This window comes from Gopherus evgoodei, chromosome 1 (genome assembly GCF_007399415.2).
Source record: "Gopherus evgoodei ecotype Sinaloan lineage chromosome 1, rGopEvg1_v1.p, whole genome shotgun sequence".
Taxonomy (NCBI): domain Eukaryota; kingdom Metazoa; phylum Chordata; order Testudines; family Testudinidae; genus Gopherus; species Gopherus evgoodei.
In genome coordinates, this window is record NC_044322.1 from 266459402 (window position 1) to 266481919 (window position 22518).

The window sequence follows — 22518 nt, forward strand, 5'->3', positions numbered from 1 at the left end:
CCAGCCTTGGATTTGATGGCACCTCAGACAATCTGTTGGTCTTTTAGTCTCCTGCAGAAACTGTATAAACCTTGATTTCATGGTGACAGGAATGAAAGTGATACCAGCCTTGGCATTAATAAAGCAGGGACTTCCTTCCCTGAGAGAGCTATGGCTTTGAAGTGCATTGATCTGAATAAAATCAAAACGCTGGATGTATTTAATATGTAGAGCCTGACAATGTGCATTAGGGCTCATCCAGATAAAAATGCCCGTGGGATTGACAACTCATTGGTTCTCACAGGAATCAGCAGAGGCCTTTCCAGCCTCATTGCTGTTCTTCCCTGATGGATACATAAAATATTTTTCTCTATCCCCATGCCATTTCCACACTTCACATGTATTTTACATTAGTCACGATACATCAATTATTTAAAAGCGGGGGAAACTGCATTATTTTCTTGCTATTGAGCTAAAACAGTCTCTCAGGTTAGTTTCAGACATTACACTGAACTTAACTAACAATTCACTAAGAATACCCCAAGTACCGATAGATTAAATTATCTGTGAATCAAGGACCCTGGGTGGGATTTTGATCAGCACCTATGTCAGGGGTGGCCAACCTGAGCCTGAGAAGGAGCCAGAATTTACCAATGTACATTGCCAAAGAGCCACAGTAATACGTCAGCAGCCTCCCATCAGCGCCCCTCACCCCCAGCACCTTCTGTTCACCAGCAGCCCTGACAATCAGCACCTCCCTCTCCCTCCCCATGCCTTCTGCCTGCAGCAATCAGCTGTTTCGCAGAGTACAGGAGGCTCTGGGATGGAGGGCGAAGGAGCAAGGGTGCAGTAGGCTCAGGGGAGGGGGCGGGAAGGGCCGAGGGCCTTGGGGTAAGGGGTGGGGTAGGGGCAGGGTCTGGGGTTGAGCAGTGGAAAGTTGGCACCTGTAGCTCCAGCCCGGGAGTCAGCACCTATGCAAGGAGCCACAGGTTGGCCACCCCTGACCTATGTGATTTAGGAGCTCAAATCCATTAATTCTGATACATTTTTAAGACCAGTAGGGATCATTATGATCATTGAATCGGACCTCCTGGATAACAGGCCTTAGAATTTCAGCCCATAATTCATGCATTGAGTCTTTGTTTTCCTAATTCACTTAGGGAATAGGCATGTACAAGACCAAAAAACAAAAATAAAGTCAGTTTCCCAAGGATTTTACTATCTGAAGGGTTTAATAGTCTTCTATAAGTCTCAACTCCAGTTGATATAGACCTCCTTTGCTTTTCTGGGATCTTACATTCCACACATTCTGTTATCACAGACAACTCATTTGACACCTGCTAATCTTGCCCTCTTCACTCTTTCACCATTCCTGACTCCTGACTATCCTAGGTTTCTACGCTTGTCAAGCCTAGGGAAGAAGGACTGCCCCTTTACATACCTAATATGCAACCTATGACAAATGTCTGGAAAAAAGTTTTCCTCCATGTGCTGTGATGCAGGCATCTGCTAATTCCAGCATACTCATGGGGACATAGCTCCCATTAGCATTAACTGATGCTACGTATCAAGAGACGAACAGGCCTCTGGAATCTGAGCACACTTAGGGCTTGTATACACTGGCACTTTACAGCGCTGTAACAGTCTCACTCAGGGGTGCGAAAAAAACACACCCCTGAGCGCCGAAAGTTTCAGAGCTGTAACGTGCCAGTGCAGACAGTGCACCAGCGCTGGGAGCTGCGTGGGGGTGGGCTTTTTAGAGTGCTGGGAGAGCTCTCTCCCAGTGCTATGCTGCGACTACACAAAAGGTTGTGCCTACCTTTTACTTGGCTTCTCAACATCTTTCCCCAGGTCTTGTATTTTACTAGCCCTGCCTGAAATCTATGGTTTCTCACCACTTATTAGGCAGCTACAGCAGAACTCCCTCTTAGCTGCTCACAGCAGCGAGGTGGTGCAAATAACTCCTCCATCTCCTGCATGGGGCTAGTCAGTCTTTCTCCCCTCTGAGAAAGACTTTCCCATTTAACCCTGTCTCAGGAGCTAGGGTTATGCCTCAGGCCTCTTTGGCTCAGGTTAACTGGTCTTGCTTTCCATGAATCAGAAGCTCCCCTTCCGCCCTCCGTCTGGAGCCAGGTTATTACCCAGGCCTCTTCCCCTCCTTCAAGCAGTAGTTCCCTCTCTGGCCCTTTTCCTGGGGCTAGGGTTGTGATTCAAGTCAGGTGCAAGGCTTTTACCAATTCCCTTCAGCTGAACATCCTTCCCAATTAGCCTTCGACTCTGGAGGGGTCAACTGGTGTAGGCAGCCTTCTCCTGCCAGTTCCTATCTGCTCTGAGGAAGGAGACATCCTTTATGTTGCTCCCAGCTCCTTCCCAGTTGGTTGGGTGAGAGGGGACCTTGTTCTGCCTTGTCTGCAAGGTTTCAGGCCCTTAAAGATGCAGTGTCCAGTTTCCTTCCCTAAGCACCATTCATTTTCAAGACTTTAAGGCACGGTTTCTCAAACAGGGGTGGCTGCTTGCTTAGGGAAAGCCCCTGGTGGGCCGGACTCGGGCGTTTACCTGCCACGTCTGCAGGTCTGGCCGATCACAGCTCCCACTGCCCGGGCCAATGGGAGCTGTGATCGGCTGGACCTGCGGACGGGGCAGGTAAACACACCAGCCCGGCCCTCCAGGGGCTTTCCCTGCACAAGCAACGACCCTTGTTTGAGAAACTCTGCTTTAAGCTTTCTATATTTATCTGCTGTAGCCTTCTGAACCCTGTAGGTCAGTGGCTCTCAACCTTTCCAGACTTCTGTACCCCTTTGAGGAGTATGATTTGTCTTGCATACCCCAAATTCCACCTCACTTAAAAACTACTTGCTTACCAAATCAGACATAAAAATACATAAGTGTAATGGCCACTATTACTAAAAAATTGTTTACTGTATAAGTATAAAATAAATCGATTGGAATATAAATATTGTACTTACATTTCAGTGTATATATAGTACATAGAGCAGTATAAACAAGTCATTGTCTGTATGAAATTTTAGTTTGTACTGACTTTGCCAGTGCCTTCTATATAGCCTGTTGTAAAACTAGGCAAATAGCTAGATGAGTTGATGTACCCGCTGGAAGATCTCTGGGTACCCCTAGGGATATCCATGCCCCTGGTTGAGAACCACTGCCTTAAAGGACTGTGCCAGGTGGCAGGGTGGGCTGACTATGAGGCACTTCCTGTCCTTGTTGGCGGGCCACCCTTTCACAGTAACCAGCCCAAATTTTGTGCAAAGTTTTTTGCATCTGACTTTATTTTTTAGGGAGATTCCTGTCAATTGCATGTACATACATAAAGTCTTGTGTGGTCCTGCACATGAAAGCCCTGCTCTGCTAGCCATTATATCCTTTCATGTAAATGGATGTACGCATACAGATGCATGCACAAATATGCTTTGGTTTCATTTCCAGACCCTAGAGCTGACAGTCCCCTCTCCTGGATCTGGAAAGAACTCCATGTGACAGATATTGTTCGGGGACAGTGAGAGAGAGAGAAGTCAAATCCAGCAGCTGTATCCTCAGATCTTATATCAGCCTCTTCTGTTTGTTACACGGAAGGGGTTAAAATCAAGTCAACCCATCAGTTGCACACACAGACTTTTAATTCTGAGATACTGCCAGATGTCTTTGTGCCACAAAGCCTTAGGCTGTCTTTCAAATGCAACTCTGCAAGTGCCAGCAAGATGCTGCTACATCACAATTCAGGTTGGAAGCCCAAACCAAAAGAATCAGCCACCAGCAGCGTATACAGGACAGTCAGCTATGCGTGAAAGCTATTTAAGAAGTCAGGCGACTCTTGAGCCCTGGTCAATTGTTAGGAGACTTGTATTCACAAAGGGGTAACACTGCCAGATTTTGCTGTGCAAATCTGGCAGTATGCTTTGAAAATATAAAGGTAAATTATGCCTCTAACTGTGAAGAGTTAATGCCCTGTACCAAATTCTTTTCCTTCATGGCTTCTGTTCTGTATTCTATTACTGCATCCACCTTGGACAGTGGAGGTGTTCTGTGGAATCATCTCTGACATCTAGAAGCTACCAATAGACTAAAAGCATTGAAAATACAATGTACCTAATCAACTGCGTGCATCAGGAAGGGAGGAAAAACTTGGCACACAGGCAATCACAAGAGGTAATGGACTAAGCACAGAGCTGGAAGCCAGGAACTCCTGAGTTCTAACGTATGGCTTTAGAAAAGGTCAATTAACCTCTGTGTTTCAATTTCTCCATTTAGATATGAGGAAAATAACACTCTACCTAATGGATAGGGGTATTATACGGATTAATGTTTGTACAGCTGCAGCACTTGGAACATCTAAAGTGCTGCAGCATATAGCACTTACAAGTGCTTAGAATTATCATCAATCATCTGATCCCCTCAAGCATGAAATCTAGGCTTAGTTCATTAAGAGTCACAAAATTACCCAGTCCTTTTTAAAGCCCAACCACAGAGATTTTTGGGGAATAGTAAACATCTAGCCACCTTAGGGAATATATATTAAGAGATTTAAAAGACTGGGACTTTTCAGCTTGGAAAAGAGACAACTAAGGGGCAATATGATAGAGAGGTCTATAAAATCATGCTGGATGCAGAGAAAGTAAATAAGGAAGTGTTATTTACTCCTTCTGATAACACAAGAACTAGGAGTCACCAAATGACATTAATAGGCAGCAGGTTTAAAACAAACAAAAAGAAGTATTTCTTCACATAGTACACAGTCAACCTGTGGAACTCCTTGCCAGAGGATGTTGTGAAGGCTAAGACTATAAGAGGGTTCAAAAAAGAACTAGATAAATTCATGGAGGATAGGTCCATCAATGGTTATTCACCAGGATGGGCAGGGATAGTGTCCCTAGTCTCTGTTTGCCAGAAGCTGGGAATGGGAGACATGGGATAGTTCACTTGATGATTATCTGTTCTGTTCACTCATTCTGAAGCACCTGGAGTTGGCCACTGTCAGGAAACAAAATATTGGGCTAGATGGACCTTTGTTCTGACCCAGTATGGCCGTTCTTATGTTCTGATGGAGAGGAAAAACTCAGACATTTGAGCCAGAAACCAATTTAACTGCAAAGTCTTGAGCCACAAGTAAAGCTATGTCACTATCCACCTTCCCAAGTACACATTCACATCTTTTCTCCCAGGGCTGGGAAGAAGAGAAAGGAGCAGGTAAAAGGAAATGAAAGCATGAAAAAACTCTATTCTGCAATCAGTCTGTCAGAGCAGGCTACTGTTGGAGGGATTCCAGCCACATGTGTTACAACTGATTCTTGCTGGGTATATGCACAAATAGTGTATGCATAGCCAATCACAAATAGCATGAGATTCAGAACGCTAATGTTACAGATCTTAGGAATGTAGAAATAGGGTTACCCGTATGACACTGAAATGAAGAGACAATCCTTTCCACTTCCCTGGCTGGCCAACAGGGCTGATATATTATCAGAAAACTAACACAGTAGTTAATTCTGCACAGGTTATGATTACATTACTAATAAGTGCTAGGCATTCTTAGTACTATAAGGGACTATTATCATTTGGTCAGAGGTGAATAGAGAAGCTCAAGGGGCCTAAAGGCATACCTGCTAACTGCCACTTGTATTCAGTTTGAGAGTTTCTTTTGGAGGAAAGAGATGTGTATAACTGCAAATAGAAAGAGCTCCTTAAAAAAAAAAACTGGCTGATGAGCTAAAACTAGCTATTCCATCTTCCTTCACTGACTTTGTTTTCATCTCTCCTCCAGAATTTAAACCCAAGCCTCCAGAATTGAAAAGGTTAGTGCACTAACACTGTGCATGCTGGAGCTGGCCAGCTTTTAACAATCTGCATTATATTCTCAGACCCTTGCTTTCATTCCCAAGCAGAAAAGTACAGAAGAGATACCAACATAAATGTAATTTGTTTTTTCAAGTCTCTAAAAGGGTGGCATGGGACAATGGAGAATTAACTAAGACCAATCAAATTCTATTTAGCAATTAACTCCAGCTATAGGCACTCTCCTGTTTTTACCTGTTGAAAGAATCTGACCTTTCTCTATAAACAATGGGCCAAATTCTGCCCTCAGTTACACTTATGCAGTCACATCAAATTCCATAGGTTTCTACGAGTGCTATAGAGAGCAGTATTTATCCTATTACATGTTGTGGTACGGCAGTGAACATTTTGCAAAGTATAATACATTCATATATAATTCAGAATTATATTTTTGGAAGGATGATCTTGAGGTTAAGGCATGAGCCTGAAAATTCCCTGCTTTGTTACAGACGTCCTGTGTGACCTTGGGTATGTCATTTAACCTCTCAGTGCCTGACTTTCTCCATCTGTAAATGTGAATAATGATGCTTTTGTACCTTAAAAAGGGTTGTGTGAGGCTAAATTCATTAAGGTTTATTAATTATTATGGAGATGAACTTGATAGAAAAACCTAGATAAATAAATGTAAAAAACAAACAAACCCAGAATTATTCCACTATATGCAATAAGTATGTAATGTATTTCAAAACAATGAGGAAGATAAGTTTAGTATACAATAACCAGAAGATATTTGAAACCGAAAAATGGTATTGTTCTGAAAACAAAAGAATACGTAATCACCTGTGTGCCCAACTCAAATGACAAATTAGTCAATGCATACAGAGTCTGGCTTCATAGCTGATCTATGCAATCATCCCTTCTGTATGTACAGGATTAATTTCTTTAGGACAGATTATGGTTAACCCTGTGTGGGTGACAAGGCTGGGGATGGAGCAGGGCTCCTTCCCCCTTGAGCATCAGTGGAAGTACTACCACATTTGGAAGTGGAACTCAAGGAGTGCATGGACTGTGAAAGCTCAGCGCAGATGATGAACTCCCAGCTGTGTGTGCATAACCTTCTCCACACCAGCCATACAAAGGTGAGCTGCCATGTGGGTGCACCCACTATATCACATAAGAAGGTGAAAGAATTGTCACACCAGCATGTGCTCCCCCGAGCCATTGGAACAACTGTGGATGAGGTCTCTTAAAAGGCATTCCACATGTAGACCATTGCAGGACTGGAACCTATACACAGTATGGCATTCAATATATATTGCTGTGTACTGGATACAGAAAAATCCCTAGAGGCATCCTTGTGGATAGCCTGTCATTCCCACTGAAGCAGCTGTCCCCATTAAAAACGCAATTGTACAAGATGAAGATTGTTCCTAGGCAGCTTCAACTATCACAAAAGCACTTGACAGCAGTTATAAAGAACCTAAACGCTATTCATTCTATAAGGCCAGAAAGGACCTCCTGCATAACGCAATCTATAGACCCTCACTCAGTGATTCCTGGAGCAAGTACATAACTTCTGGTTCAAAACTAACTCAAACAAGCAGTCTGGCCTTTTATCAACACCCACCCTATCTGGTCCAAGACAGTCTTCTAACCAGAACATAAAAATGGAATAGAAAACAAAAACAAAGTAATAGTCACTCAGAAGCCTGACTGAAGAAAATAGCCTTTTACCAAGCTGTGAAGCTCATTAGACTCAGACTGGAAGAGGAGGATACATGGCAGCAAGTTTCAAGCACCCCAGTAGACATCAGATGTTGCTACAGAACATATGGAAGACACTAGTTTCTTTAAAAAATGGATCTCAGATCATGACTGCGCAGAAGTCCTTGCCAGGCATTGTCTACTGGCTAATTGGCTACCTGGAAGGAATCCTAACAGATTTGCTGATATAAATCAGGACTTGATTTTAATTCTGGTGAAGGCACAATACTGAATGTTGCCATGCTGCACTATAACTGTCATACTGTAGAGGCAGCTGGCTTGTCCTTGCTATTTGCTTTTGTTACAATGCTTCATTTCAGACTCTATCCCTTGGGGTCACTGGCAGCCATAGCCTCCTGAGAGTTCCTCACTAACAAGGAGCTGTAACACTGCAGACCTCTGGTAAATCGACAGGTCGAACTGGTATCTTGCTGCAACCACCTTGGCACCTGCCTGAACATCTAGAACACGGAGTGCTAAAGCAGCAGTGAAACTCTGGCAGGAAAAATACTGTGAAGCCTAGTTAGTAACTTCGTTTTAAATAAAAATGAAGAGTCCTTGTGGCACCAAGGACTCCTCATTATTTTTGCTGATACAGACTAACACGGCTACCTCTGAAATCTGTTTTAAATTATATTCCTGCTCAGTGATATAATGGTTGCCACTTACTAGGAAAAAGAGTCAGCACGAGGCATACACAAACCAAACAATTGTTTAGGGCCCTGAGTAGCTCCACTCCCCTCCACTCCCCCACCCTTCACTTTTTATTATGTGTTGGGGGGGGGCGGAAACCATTCCTGCTTAGGGTTCCCCAGTGGGCTAGCACTTCCTCTGCTAGCAAAGAGCTACTAAACTGTTATCTAAGAATGGTTGCAGCACCCAAGCTTCATTAGGGGGAAGGGAGTTTTTAGTTTGAGCAGCAATCCTGATTGAGGACGCCTCCCAATTTTGTCCCTCTTTGATTACACCCTCATATAAATATCCAACTGGCTACTCCATGAGCTTGTTGTTTGTGCAGTCTGCCTGTTCATTTTCCTCTTTAAAAAATAAATCCTGTTATTTTTACATTTAAAAAGGACCAGACCTGACCTTGGCTCCAGATACTGTGTATAGGTTGTACAGTACAACTAATTAAGAAAAACAACCAGAAACATCAAGAGATCTACAAGCCCATCCAACTAAACTTCTCTGCTCCCAACTCCATCACCCACCTGACCATACACTGGAAAAGCAGATTAGTTTTACAGTGTATTCTGAAGCTGATTACAGTGTATTCTGAAGCTGAGTCTGTATGCAGACTCTGTTAGACTAAGTTACCAGGGAGGGTGCGGAGGAGGGGAGAGAAGAGAAAGTTTCAGAGTCAAGGAAAACACCCTGCCACCAGCCTCTTCTTATTCATATCAGAGGGCTGTCAGCACAAGTGCTTCAAATGAACACAGCTACTAAGGCAGTGCCTGATATAACCAGGATCCAAAGCATACATTGCTCAGTTCCGGAGACCCCTTCAGCAGTAGCTCTGCCAGATGAGAGAAAGGGATGCCCCCTGTTGGCCAGGCATATGAAGCTCTGTTGAGGTTGTCCCTCTTAGAAATCTGTATTTAGTAGAGTTGTGTGGGAACTGGATTTTTCATTTCCAGGGTGCAGGGGGAAAGAGGAAGTGTTAGAGATTTTGAAATTTCTTTCCTTCTCAAACAGAATGAAAACAAATTTTGCCATGAAGTTATAGATTATAAAATAAAAAAAGAACAAAAATTCATTGCAAAATGGAAATTTGAAATGTTTCATTCTGAAGCATGTTTTGATCTTATCAAATCTGTTTCCCCCATTTTTCTTAGGAAATCAGTTTTCGAAGGTGACATATTTCTGCACAACATTTCTCTTTTGAAAAACTGGCATTTTCTGACCAAGAAATGTTCCAGCAGAAAATGTCCAACCAGCTCTAACATTTGTTACAGCGATGTTAGGGACCTCCAGGTAGAGCTCACTTTGCACATCACAAACCACTGCCCTTGGAAGGCTTCATTTCTTCCATGCAACCAAAACTGTCCACAGACTTCTTTGCCCCAAAGGTTCAACCCAATGCAGCAGAAACAGTAGAAAAAAAAATCTCTTGTCAGTGCCCATTTACTACTGGATCAACCACCAAACTCCACCCATTTTGCTCAGCCTAGCAATCAAACTTTATAATCAAAAATTCTCTTCTCATTAAGAATAAACTGACAATGACTCAAAATGTTAAATCCTATTTTCCTAGTCAAAACTCCCATTGGCCTGCTGGGGTCCTGGCCCAAATAAGGATAGCATAGTACAGTGACTTCAAGGTTTGTCCCAAAGTTTTTAGGTGTAGTTGGCATTTCCGAGCTTCTTGTCACCAGTAGCCGTCTGATTGAAAAGCAGCATCATTTGTGACTCTGGTTGTGTGACAATCTGATGTAAAAAAAGTTCCAGCCTCCTTTTATGATCCTGAGAGGCCAGACTGTGCTGGCCCTTATGTGGCAGGCAGCAGGTAGGGAGGGGGCAGAATGGATGGAATTTCCCACCACACCCACACCCACACTGTGAATTATTGCCAACCATAAACTAAGTACTTGGACCAGGTGAGCCCCAGGACTGCTCCCCTGAGCACAGTGTTCTGCAAAGGGGGCAGAGGGATGTTGAAAGGAAGGGCTATAGTACAAAAGGGCTATGTAGTATGCTGCAACCTAGCAAGGGGTGTAGCAGCAGATCTGCTCCCACTGGGTTGGGGTGATGCTACCCCACTCCCAATGAAGGCTTGTGCCTTAAAGACGCCATTAAACCTCAAGTCAATATGTCAATTGTCCGGGTCTGGTTGAAATAGTAGAGTTTTCCTTCCGATTGTGAAATAGGTATGAAAGAAGGATAATAGCTTTTGCAGTCTGCTGTTGGGCTCTCACACTGCCAGTGTCACTTTTCAATGAGATGCAGGCTAGTGCCACAAGAAAGGTCAGAAAATGCCTGTTGTCATTAAAAACAACTCATATTTTTGGTTAATTCCTGGGGAGAAATGTTTTTTGTGTCAAGGAGTTTGACTGCAAAGCTGAGCAAAATGGGAGGTACTTTTTGTGGTTACAAATGCATAATATGTGAGACTGGTGGCATGTAACATGTGACCGGCAGTTGGAGACATCCAGGGGACCTCATGGGGAAAGCCCAGGTGCCCATTAACTGGAGTAGTCAGATGCAGCCCTTGACAGACAAAGGCTTGTCTGATTCCACAGCCCTTGTCTCTCAAGAGCCATCCTATTTAGTCAGCTCAGGAATTTTTATACACTAAACGGACCCTGCAGGGAGCAGCAGGGCTATGCTATGATTCGAAAGGTTCTATTGAATTATTAAGCTTGTTGAGGGTAAACCAGAGTAACTCTGTTAATCTCTTGGGATCCCTTACATTTTGTTTATAACAGAAACTACCCTCCAGCCTCCCATTCAGAGAAACTTCACACAGCTGCTTAAGACTGCCTTGCCTGCAAAGTTAATAAAAAAATGTATATTCTTCAGGTACATGCATAAGCGTAAATCCTTCATGCCTTCCGCCATGGACGAGTCTGTTATTTCTCTCTAACCCCACTTGCTGAAGAACAGGGCCACCCAGGGGGAGGGGGGACAAGTGGGGCAATTTGCCCCAGGCCCTGGGCCTCACAGGGGCCCTGTGAGCCCTGGCCCGGCAGCGGTCTGGGTCTTCGGCGGCATTTCGGCAGCGGCGGGCCCTTCAGTGCTGCCAAAGATGCGGAGCGACTGAAGGGCACCCCGCCGCGAAAATGCCGCTGAAGACCCAGACTGCTGCCAGATGAGTACAAGCACAGCAGCTTCCCTGCTTTGTCCCAGGCCCCCTGAATCCTCTGGGCGGCCCTGCTAAAGAGCATTTGTGCTTTGTTTTAGCAAGCAGAAGGAAAATGCTATTAATGAGTCTCAGCTCTAGATACTTAGCCAGGAGAGCTGCACTGCTCAGGAGAAGGCTCATTGGCCACTCACATTCCTTCCTTTCATCAAGCCCATTTTCGAATTGAGCAGATGCTTGATGTGTTTTCTCACCTGTCTTTTGTTTCCGTGTAATCTCTTGGAGCTATTCTTGATGCGTCCGGTGTCACAATTAGAGTGATTTGCACAAGGTCAGGCCATGAATCAGTGATGGAGTCTGGAGCTGTTATTAAGATTAATCCAAAAGCCCCTAATTTACTCTTCTTTGTTTGAACAGCCCCTGCCCTCCAGCATCTTCTGTTGTGTTATCAGTTCATTTTGCAGAGCAAAGTAAAGCTGTATTATAACCAATCCACTTCTTGACACGGTGCTGGCCTAGAATTTACTATCAGGTCATTCATCCTTGTTCCTTACCTAGCAAAGTCCTGCAAGTTACAGGGCGTAGGGGAAAATGTGTTATTAGAATGGATGCACCTGGTATAGGAAAAGGCAAACAACCCAGTGCTGAGAAATCTGAAAAAATAAGATTGTTACTATGCTTTTAAAAGCAGGTTTTAAAGGCCAGAAGCATTTGCTATTGTGTGGCCAGGGAGTGTTCTCCTACAGGTTTTTGTATATTGCCATTCCTAATTCCAATAGCAGATCTTAAGGTGGCCATCCTGCAGCAAAAAAAACTTCAGGACCAGACTTCAAAGAGAAACTGCTGAGCTTCAGTTCATTTGCAAATTTGACACCATCAGCTCAGGATTAAACAAAGACTGAATGGCTTGCCAACTACAAAACCAGTTTCTCTTCCCTTGGTTTTCACACCTCAACTGCTAGAACAGGGCCTCATTCTCCTTGATTGAACTAACCTCATTATCTCTAGCTTGCTTGCATATATATATCTACCCCTGGAAATTTCCACTACATGCATCCGACGAAGTGGGTATTCACCCACGAAAGCTCATGCTCCAAAACATCTGTTAGTCTATAAGGTGCCACAGGATTCTTTGCTGCTTTTACAGATCCAGACTAACATGGCTACCCCTCTGATACTTAATACTAGTAATTGCCCATTTTACCCATGCTCTAATCTGCTTGGTTGCAGCAAACCCATAATTATTTCTTCTGTTTGCCATTGGAATTTTCCTGTCCACACCATGACTCCCAACTAGCCAAACTATCCCAAAGCCCATCAAATTTAATTTAAATGGTGGTAACTCACAGGCTGAAGGGCCAGACGAGAAATGTAGCAAGAAAAGCAATAAACAAGAGTGTGGAAGAACAAATCCATTAAAAGTAGCCTATGTCCTATTCCACCTTATCCATGGAGAAGCCAGAAGGTGTACAATGGTGTAAGTTGCACCATCTTGGTCTCCCAAGCATCCAACTTACATACCACCTTTGAATCACCCCTAAGTTTGGCCTTCATGTTTTTTTTTTAAACCATATATTAGTAAATTAGTTGGAATAAAGATCCACAGGAATAACTTCATGGTTACCTGAAAATTGCGTGAAAGCGGTATGCAGATTGGCAGCAAAATACTTCATTTTGCAAGGAAGGAAGCCATTTATTACAGGGACAGAGTGATGAAAAGCAATTTGGATGGGCTATGATACTCCTCCAGCCTTCCCAGTTTAGCCATGTATGTGTAAGGCTGTTACAATGAAACAGCAATCTCTTCCCAGTTACTGAACCTACAAAGAAGTGATATTACTGAGTAGGCTGCTGTTCATATCATAAAATAATCTGAACTAATCCACAGTTCTTCACAGTGCTTCTGGATTGGACAGGGAGCCTGTAAGTCTCAATAGGTAACATGACATTAGCATTCACAGTCAGGACAAAATTGCCAAAATAAGTATATTACTTAATTCCAATTACTTTTTGACCTAAAAAAATCAGTCAGCGAGGAAGAACGGTCTGGGGGCTAGGGTTAGTCTGAGGCTGGAGAGACATGGGTTCTAGTCTCTGCTCTGTCAGACTCACTCGCGCACATTGCTTAGAATACATGAGGTGTGACACATACATAGCTGTATTCTAGCTAGCTTGGGCATTAAAGCAGCAAGCCCACCTGGAACCCTGGGTAACTTTACTTGCGGGGCCAGCCCATGCTGCTGCACCATCACTGCTCCATGGACCTCAGCTACCTAGATTAAAGCTAGTTTGGGTATGTTTGCATACCCACGAGTCTCTGTGTGCCTCAATTCCCATCTGTACATTGGGGATAATAGCACTTCCCCACCTCACAGGAGTGCTGTGAGAATAAACACATTAAAGATTGTGAGGCAGTGTTGATGGTGAGGTCATAGGTACTTAAAATAACCGGATAACTTTCAGAAGTGACATTTTTAAGAGTGTCTCGCAGTACCGTTAGCCAGGTATTTTAAACAGCCCTAGAGAAGGGCTGCAATCCAAGAGTGTTGGTAGACACATTTAAAAATAAAGTAAATGCTTCTTCTGTTTACTGCAGCACTTAACGTACAGTCAGTCAATCGATTTTAAATTGAGCTGGGCACTCAGATGTCCCCCATCGCTGTACTAGCTGAGCACCTTCTAAGGAGGACTCTGCTAAGGGAAAAGGCCTATTCAATGAAACCTGACAGTGGAATAGAGAAATAATAAGAGTTACTGGTGAAAATAAAACAATCCTGTTAAACAACAGGCCATTTCCTTCAAAGTTCATTTAGAGGCAACATTCCCACTTTCCTGGAGAAGTGGTACTCTGTGTCACCTATCCTTGCTGCCTTTGTTTCAGCATATCTCCACCCGAAGTACCCCACAGCCAGACTAGAGAGGACCTTAGTAAGTGGAAAGCCTCCCAAACCTCCCCCGCCTTCTCACTGTCAACAATGGAGAATCTAGCCCTTATCCGCAGGTGTATGCAGAGCAGTTTATTTGGGATACAAGCCATACCCAGCCTGAAGGTCATCTCACAGTAATACGTCATTTACAAGGGCCTCCCTTTTGTTTGTCCCCTTTAAGCAGGGTTTAAATTATAAGTACAGCTTCTGGGGATATTTCACCCTCCTCCTGGCCACTGTCAACCTGTTATTAATAGTAGCAATGTTATACTGCACTCTGAGCTGCACAATCATTGTGTGGTTATTTCTCACTAACTATACAATATGCAATTCTCTGCAAACTGGCTCCTAGTCATTATTAGACACAGTGTAGGGATCTGCATAATCACCACATGGTTATTCCTTGATAACTGTATTGTAAATATGCAAACCTCTACCCTGATTGAATAAGAAGCCAATTGTCAAAGAGGATTCATGGCAATCAGAGTTTTCTAATGGTTTGTCAGCAACAAAAACGTCACCTTGGCTTCTCACTCCCATAAAGCAAAGCAGGAAAATGGCAACTTTAACATCAAGAGCAGGTGGCGGGGTGGGGTACTCTAAGATGAAGAGAAAGCCAAGCTGCCGCACTGCTTAAATGGAAAGCAACCCATTTTGCCCCAACATTTGTCTTTAAATTGGAAGGATCTCTCCCCCTCCCCACCTATTCAGTTTTGAAAACATAAGACAAGAGGCTTGCGGATCATCGGGGAGGGATGTCAGTGAAAAAGGAGATGGCACAGGAGAGCAGGAAAAAAGTGGAGTGAGCAAGGAGGAGCAGTTTGACAGCCCTCTGTATTGTGTCTCTTCACTTTTATTTACATTTTCAATTAAGAATTTCAGTATTGCAATAACTTCAGGACAACTCTAATTTATTGCCTACTAATCATGCCCAGGGCTAACAAACTCGAAAGCTCAAAACCAAAAAGAGTTTATTTACTATAATCACCTTGTCTTTCAGTTGCTGAGTTTATTTGCTTAGATACTAGGACAACAGGAGAGAGAAACGGAGATATTCAGCCTAGGGTATAGTTATTACCTCAGACACAGATTGCACCCTTACTATACTTCTATATCAACAACTGACCTTTTTACAGCACCTTTACTCCTGAGGGATTATAGATAGAGTAAACATTGGTCATTCATCAGCCTCTGAAATGCAACCACCTCTGGTGTGGAATGCAGCAGTCATTGTGCAACACACCCAGTTTTCACCTTTTTTTTTTTTAAAAGGAGGAGGAGAATTATTTCATCCAGATGAAAGTGAAAGGGGAATTTTAGGGAGGCAGAACACAATTTGGCCTGGACACCCAGATTAAGGAAATGTATCCAGTAGACACTCTGTTTCACATATAATCTGAAATATGGATTAGAACTCATTGTTCCCATAACTAGTGTGGCCAGGTTAGGGCCCCTCACTCATCATCCACATTCACACTGCAGTCCCCCAGGGCGCATCTGGCCTGCATTACACCAGAGCCCATTTTGGCAAGGGGGAGAGTTGACAAGGCGGCCGGGCCAGTATCATCAAAGGGACAGGAGGCCACTGTTTGGAGGAGGAGTAGCTAGCATAGTAATAATTCTAACAACATTAAAATGAGCAAAAATCTTGTATCCCTCCATGCCCCTCATTATTACAATTCATAACCTCAGCCCAGGAAAATGATATCATTGCATTAATTAATCATCTCAACAATTAACAGGGAGGGTGACCTCAGATTTCAAAGCATGGTCTCTGCCACAAGTGAACTGACAATGACGTTAGGTTCCTTGGGAAGAATCTGGCATTTTGCCCACCTCTGAACCACACTGCTGACACAGAGGCAGAAGCAAATAATGTATTCACCCAACCAGGGATAAATGCTGCAACCGAATCCCAGCCTACAACTGCTGTGGTGTTACCAGAAAAGCTTCCCTCACCCCCCCTCACTGAATTCCCTATGTGCCGCTCTCCAGGAGCAGCACACAACAGTCCAGCAACAATAGGCAGAGAGAGCCTCCTTTAAAACACAAGGATGAGCTGCCTAGGTAGACCATCCTTTTTTAAACTGTGAGCTCTCTTTGCATGGAGGCTGACAATTTCATTATGTGAATATGTAGGAGACTGAATTATTCCTGCTCAGGCTATAGCAGTGGCATCTCTGGTCCCCAAGTTGAAGAGGGTTTTATTTAGGGATGGACAAACTTGTTTTGCTTCAATCTCAGCTCACTTAGCTGTTGTGGATATTTTGAAAGTTGGACTCAAACTCAGATATAATTGTGGCTTTGTTCTACTTGGGGTCACAAAAAAGGAGCAAAATGCACATGCAAGAGAACAGCTAGTGACAAAAATACACCCTACGTTAAACACCCACTCGAGTCAGCCTAGCTTTTTCAGATGAAGTGAAGACAGTGCTATTCAGTCCTAAATAGGGGCTATAGCTTATTATCTTTGGCAGTTTCTTTGCTGGTCCTGTGTCATTGAATACAAACATTGTACACAGTGCAAGGTGCTTCAAATCACACAAGGGGCCCAATTCAACATTGTCTCGTCTAACGTGAAGTCATTTACACCTATGAAAATGGGTGCTCCCAGATCAGCCTGGGATGGTTTTACAGCCACTTTGGTTCTCAGGGTGCACAGGTGTAAATGCTGTAAGGCAGTGGAGAATGAGACTTTAGATTATCCCCCCAATATCAGATCCCACCAGACACTTCTAGAACAGCCAGGCCATATTACAAGAATAATGTAAAGATAAGCAAGGGAATTGGTATATTATGGATGGAATATCAGCCATGTTCAGACTTCCCCCATCTCCTGGCCCCAAGAGGAAGCCAGGAGAGGGGGAGATATTTGGGAGTGGAGGCGAGTGAACTAAACTTATAAAAGGTTTGGTATCAGGGAATGCCAAGGAATCAGATCAGTTCTTACTTTAACTGAACCAGTGTGATCAATCCAGGTTCTGAGGCAGTCATTCCATACACATCTCCTTTTATGTTTGTCTGCCTGCTCTCTTTGTAGGGAGACTTGATGTCCCCCAGAGTCAGTGTCTGATGGTCTCTGAGCAGAGATTCTGTTTTCCTTGGAACTCATTGGAAGGGTCTGTAAAGTTCCAACTGATGTAAAACATGGTCAGTGAGATATATTGTTCCATCTGGCCTGCAAGTTTACAGAGAGCAGGGGAGGAAAAATGCTTTCCTCTTGGAGCCCAGAAACAGAGAAGGGGAGGTGAGGGGAATAAAAACAGAATGAGGGATAAGGCCCTGGGTTCCATATATTGGGATATAGGACTAACTCATTAAATGAAATGGATTTAGGTTTTAGACAATGGGACAACCCTCTGTTAACTAGTTGAAAGGATGTTGTACGTTACAAAATTGGCATCTTAGCATCATCACTATAAACACCCCTCTATGTCTCAGCGCTACATTACCTAGTGACGGTCATCTTAAAGAAACCCATTCTTGACAGAACTACCACCACCCAACCTAGGTAGTCTCCCATTAACAGGGGAAAGGGGATGGTACATAAAGGTGGTGCCGATCCTAATTTCCTTTGTTAATTTGCATACTCCTGCTATTCCAAACAACATGAATCTGTGGGTTCCAGTTCAAAGTCTCACCCTCTGAGAGCTGCCCACCCCACCCCATGTAATTAGAAGAGAGAATTAAAGTCTGTGGATACACCTCAATAGAATGTTATTTAGGCGACAGGTTTATGAGAAGGTCTAATCAGTTGATATTTTCTAATCAGCTATCTAGGCGCTCCTGATTTCTCTACCCCCCCCCCCCCACCCCCCATAGGCTCAGGTAGATCAGCAGCAGATAGAAATAATTGCCTTTTCTAGTCATTCATACTTTCTTTCCCATGTTAGAGAATCCATTTATAGACTGTTTGCCGTTTATCTCCACCTGCTGTGACAAATGCTCTAATTTGCCTTCTCCTTTCCCATTCCCACATCTCATTGCAGGTTTCGTAGATTAACACACACCAGTTTTCTCATCCCTGCTCTGTTTAATTTCAAATATCTGACTGGCAACCCGTGCAGTCCCATTTTCTTCAAATCAGCTATGTACACTACTAGGTTTATCCAGATTTCTTTAGCTCATCAGGCTGTTTCTGTATCTCACCTTTTCTAATTACATTTATAATATACACACTTTATAGATCACTGCTGCATTCATATATAACACAAACACCTCCAAATACATGCACATGGGCATTGTGTGTCCGTGTGTATATATTATACATGAACACATATGCAATGTGTATATATAGACAAAGACAACCACTACATGTCTTGTGTGAGTGTGTACACACACACACACACACACACACACACACACACAATTCCTTCTCTCTCCCAAAATCCCCAGGAAAATAGTCCACAAGGGTTATATTTTTTAAAAAAGCTCACAGACAGGCCCTGTATTATGCAGGTGAATCCCATTTCCACTCACTTCCTTACCTTTCCTCAGTCTGCTAATCCAGAGGCCCTTGACTTGTTCTCTTCCCCTCCTGCACACAAATTGCAAGTCCCTTCTTCTGCTTCGCATTCACAGCACACTGGCAGGATTCATCGTCATCTCATAGTCCTGGATCCTTATCACCCTATTGGCTGAAGCCAGCTAGTAAATTTAATTAGGCTCCTCCTTATAACTATATTATCACAGGAGCAGGATGAATAATTTAGTAAAACAACTGATGTGCAGGCTCGGATGTCAGAGATTTCTGGCTCCACCGGCAGGCTTTTCCCTTATGCCTCTCACTGAGAAAGGGGAGGGCAAACCCCCCAGACTTGTCACTCTCTTAGTCAAAAGCCTCAAGTATACACAGAGGAAAGGGAACCATGGATTCTCCACTTATAAACCCCCTCACTTCCCCACACCCTGGTGGTCTCCACTATTTTTTTTGTGCAACCCTCCCTAACCCAAAACATAATATTCCCCTCCAGATTGGCCATACCCTCGCACTGCTTGGGGAGAAGCGAAGCACTAAAGTCAATTTCTGTCCAGATAAATCAATATAGCAAAATATCAAATGCCCCCCGTCGTCCCTTGATACAAATATGTTATGAAAAATAGAGAGACTGCTTTACACTGCGAGCTCTTCTATTTGAACAGTCACACCCCAACGTCCTGCCAGTTCAGACATTTGAGGGATGTGCTGGGGTCTTGTGATATTTATTTACACCTGTGAAGGCAGACAAGATAGTTCAGAAAAGTAAATGTCTGCACAGAATTCAGCCCTACTAGAAACAGAGAGAGAGAGAACAGCAGGATTTGCCTCTCATATGAGTGACAGCCTGACAGTACAGTACTGAGGTGGGAACGGCCCCCTCCACAGAGATACGTGGGGCTGGACATCTCGTTAATGAACATGCAAAATTGTGAATTCTCATTACTGAACCCCAGATGGAAGTTTGCCTTTGGTGAAATGGAGCTGTCTCCCTGCAAAAGCAATCATTTCATTTTTGCCAGTGATTTAGGGCAAGAACTAAAACCATTTCTCTCCCCGCCACATCCCTCACCCCCCCACTCCCTCCCACGAGGAAGCAGTTTGGGCATGACTGAGCATTACCTCTCTGCCTTTGTGATTGACAAGGCCAACTTGCTCGAACCTCAACCCCCACTCATTTGAAAAGCTATACATTGCAGAACCTGCAAATTGTTAAGCAGTAGGAGCCCCCCCACCCCCCCATCCAGCATGCTATTAGGCCATCCAGGTTTTTCCTTTCATAAGTGATCACAGCAACACAGGGGTAATTTGGGGGGGGAGGGGAGAAAACAAATAATTACCACTACACTATACTGTAGGTCCTGCATATAAACAATACCACCTTTGTGCTGTGATTTGCTTAAAAACCAAACAGGTGAAATAAGGAAGCCCTTTTTTTCCCCTGTTCTATGAGATCACTAACTACAGGCCCCAGGAATGCCCCTTTTGACTCTGTTCCCCCAATAGGCATTAATATTTACTCTACAGAGCAGTGCTGCTGGAACTCGAGCAGGGGTTCTCAACTGGGGGTTGGGACCCCTCAGAGGGCCACAAGGTTATTACACGAGGAGTTGTGAGCTGTCAACCTCCACCCCAAATCCCGCTTTGCTTCCAGCATTTCTAATGGTGTTAAATATAGTAAACCATGTGTTTAATTTATTGGGAGGGGGTCGCACATGGAGGCTTGCGATGTGAAAGGGGCTGCCAGTAAAAAAGTTTGAGACCCACTGAACTAGAGGGACCAGTGGTGCTATCACACTGGCTGGCTTGATCATCAGCATCCCCACTATAAAAATTGTTCCAGCATCCCTACCACAGAGGATGTTTCCCGGAAAGCGGTCTCTCTCTCTCTCTCTCTCTTTCTCAGTGACCCCCATCACTGCCACTTCCCTTCTGGTGAAGGAAAGCTAGATGGGACTGCTGAGTGACATAAGGCATTTGCCACCACCCAGGCGCTGAGCACAGTACCTACACAGCAATCCCTGCCCTAAGATAAGAGACCCAACTGAGGAAGGAAAGTCACAATTCTTAACACAGCAGAGCAGGGCCCTTAAGTCTCCAGAATGGCTGCCAATGACATCAATGAGCTCTGAGGGCTGCGAGATTGGAAGTCTTACACAAATTTTAAAGGGTTTGCTTTGTTTTTAACTTTTTGGGTTTTTTGACAAAAGAGAATCCACTCTTCCCTCCCCAGAAACGATTCGCTCAGAGGATTTGTGCTAAGACAATTCCTCTCTTCTTTACCCACTTCAGAGATTTCAAAGACTTTTTTCTAAAGTGGAGATCTTGAATTATGTATTTAGTGGGAGCTGTAGAGCGATTAAATTAACCCACATGGCGAGCTGCCCAATGTTGCTGGCAAAACTCAGGATATTTTAGATCATTTATTTAAGAGATTTTAAATAATGCTTGCCAAAATCACAAAAAGGGAGTTAGATTTAGGCTGTTGCCATGGCTACTGGAGAAATCTGCTCAAAATTCAGGAGATGCTCATAGGGGGAAGCACTTCAATGGGGAGCTCTGCTGAGGGCTCAGGGATGCTTATGGCCCTTGGTTATTAAATCCCTTTCAAGTTAATCCCCAGTATCAAAGCCTCCCTGATAAAGCGTTTAATAATTAGGAGTAGGGCTTTGGTTAGGAAGAGTATAAGCAGGCTCCTCTACTTCTGATGTGAATTTAGTCCTGGAGAAAGGTGCTGGACTGGCAGCCAGGAAGGGTGAAAGGCTCTCTTTAGTCACTGAACAAGCACACGACAGGCAGCCGCAGTGCAAAATTTCTGTTTCTGCTGTTCCCTGCCATGTGTCTTAACCCTGCCTTGAAGAGATCACGTCTTTGGGGGGCTTGTTGCTGCCCCACTGAAGTCAAGGGGAATTTTGTCACTGACTTATACTGGAGCAGGACTGGGGCCTTTAGAATGACCTGCCCACTCACCACTGGCCATTGCACAACCCTGTTACATCTACTCTCATTTCATCCTACTCCCTTACTCCATCCACTCCTCCCTATTAGTCACGCCCTTTCCCACATCTTGTCATGCTCTCATTGCAAGACCAAGCTTCCAGAAGGCTTCAGGGCTTGATTTTCCAATGCTCAGCACTCACAAGTGAGGTCAAATTTTCAGAAGAGTTCAACTCTCATTTAGGGACCTAAAAAAAAAAAGGCTACATCACACTGCAACTGGAGGTGTAATTTGTAGCCTGGATAAGCATACCTGCACTAGCTTTCATCTAGCTAGCTCTCTAAACATAGTGCTGAAGATGGAGCGATGCTGGCTTCAACATTGTCTAGGAATGCCAGTACAAACCCAAAGGAGTGCAGGAGTGGGAAGGTGGACGGGGGCGGGGGGGACTTAAACAGCCCACACTGCTGCTTCCTCACCATAACTGGTACCTGAGCTAGCTAGATTAAGGCTGCAAATTAACACCCCTGCTTGCAGTGTAGACATACCTATTGGGTTTTGCAGTGTAGACATAGCTGGAGAGGTAGAGGAGCTCAATAACCAGCATGCTGAGCAATTCTGAAAAATCAGGTCTCACCTGTGAATGCAAGAATCTTTCAAAACTCTGGTCTTTGTGCCTTCTGTATGCTGTCCCTAGGTAAAGATTAGTAGGGCTGGACAAAAGTTTTACATCAAAACATTTTTTCTGACAGAATATTAGATTTTCTACAAAACCTTTTGTCCCATAGAAAGTCTCAACTTTCCTCAAAACAAAACAAAAAAATAAATAAAATTGATTTTCATCAGA

General features: G+C 43.8%; 1 protein-coding gene across 2 annotated transcripts in view; it reads right to left on the minus strand.

The window, feature by feature from the left end:
- SYN3 (synapsin III) overlaps positions 1-18824 on the minus strand; it is a 300237-nt gene extending 281413 nt beyond the window's left edge. For both annotated transcript variants that reach the window (XM_030545198.1, XM_030545196.1), the window contains exon 1: positions 18744-18824. The gene's annotated coding sequence lies outside the window, so the exon portion shown is untranslated. The remainder of the gene's footprint in view (positions 1-18743) is intronic.
- Between the last annotated feature and the right edge of the window lie 3694 nt (positions 18825-22518).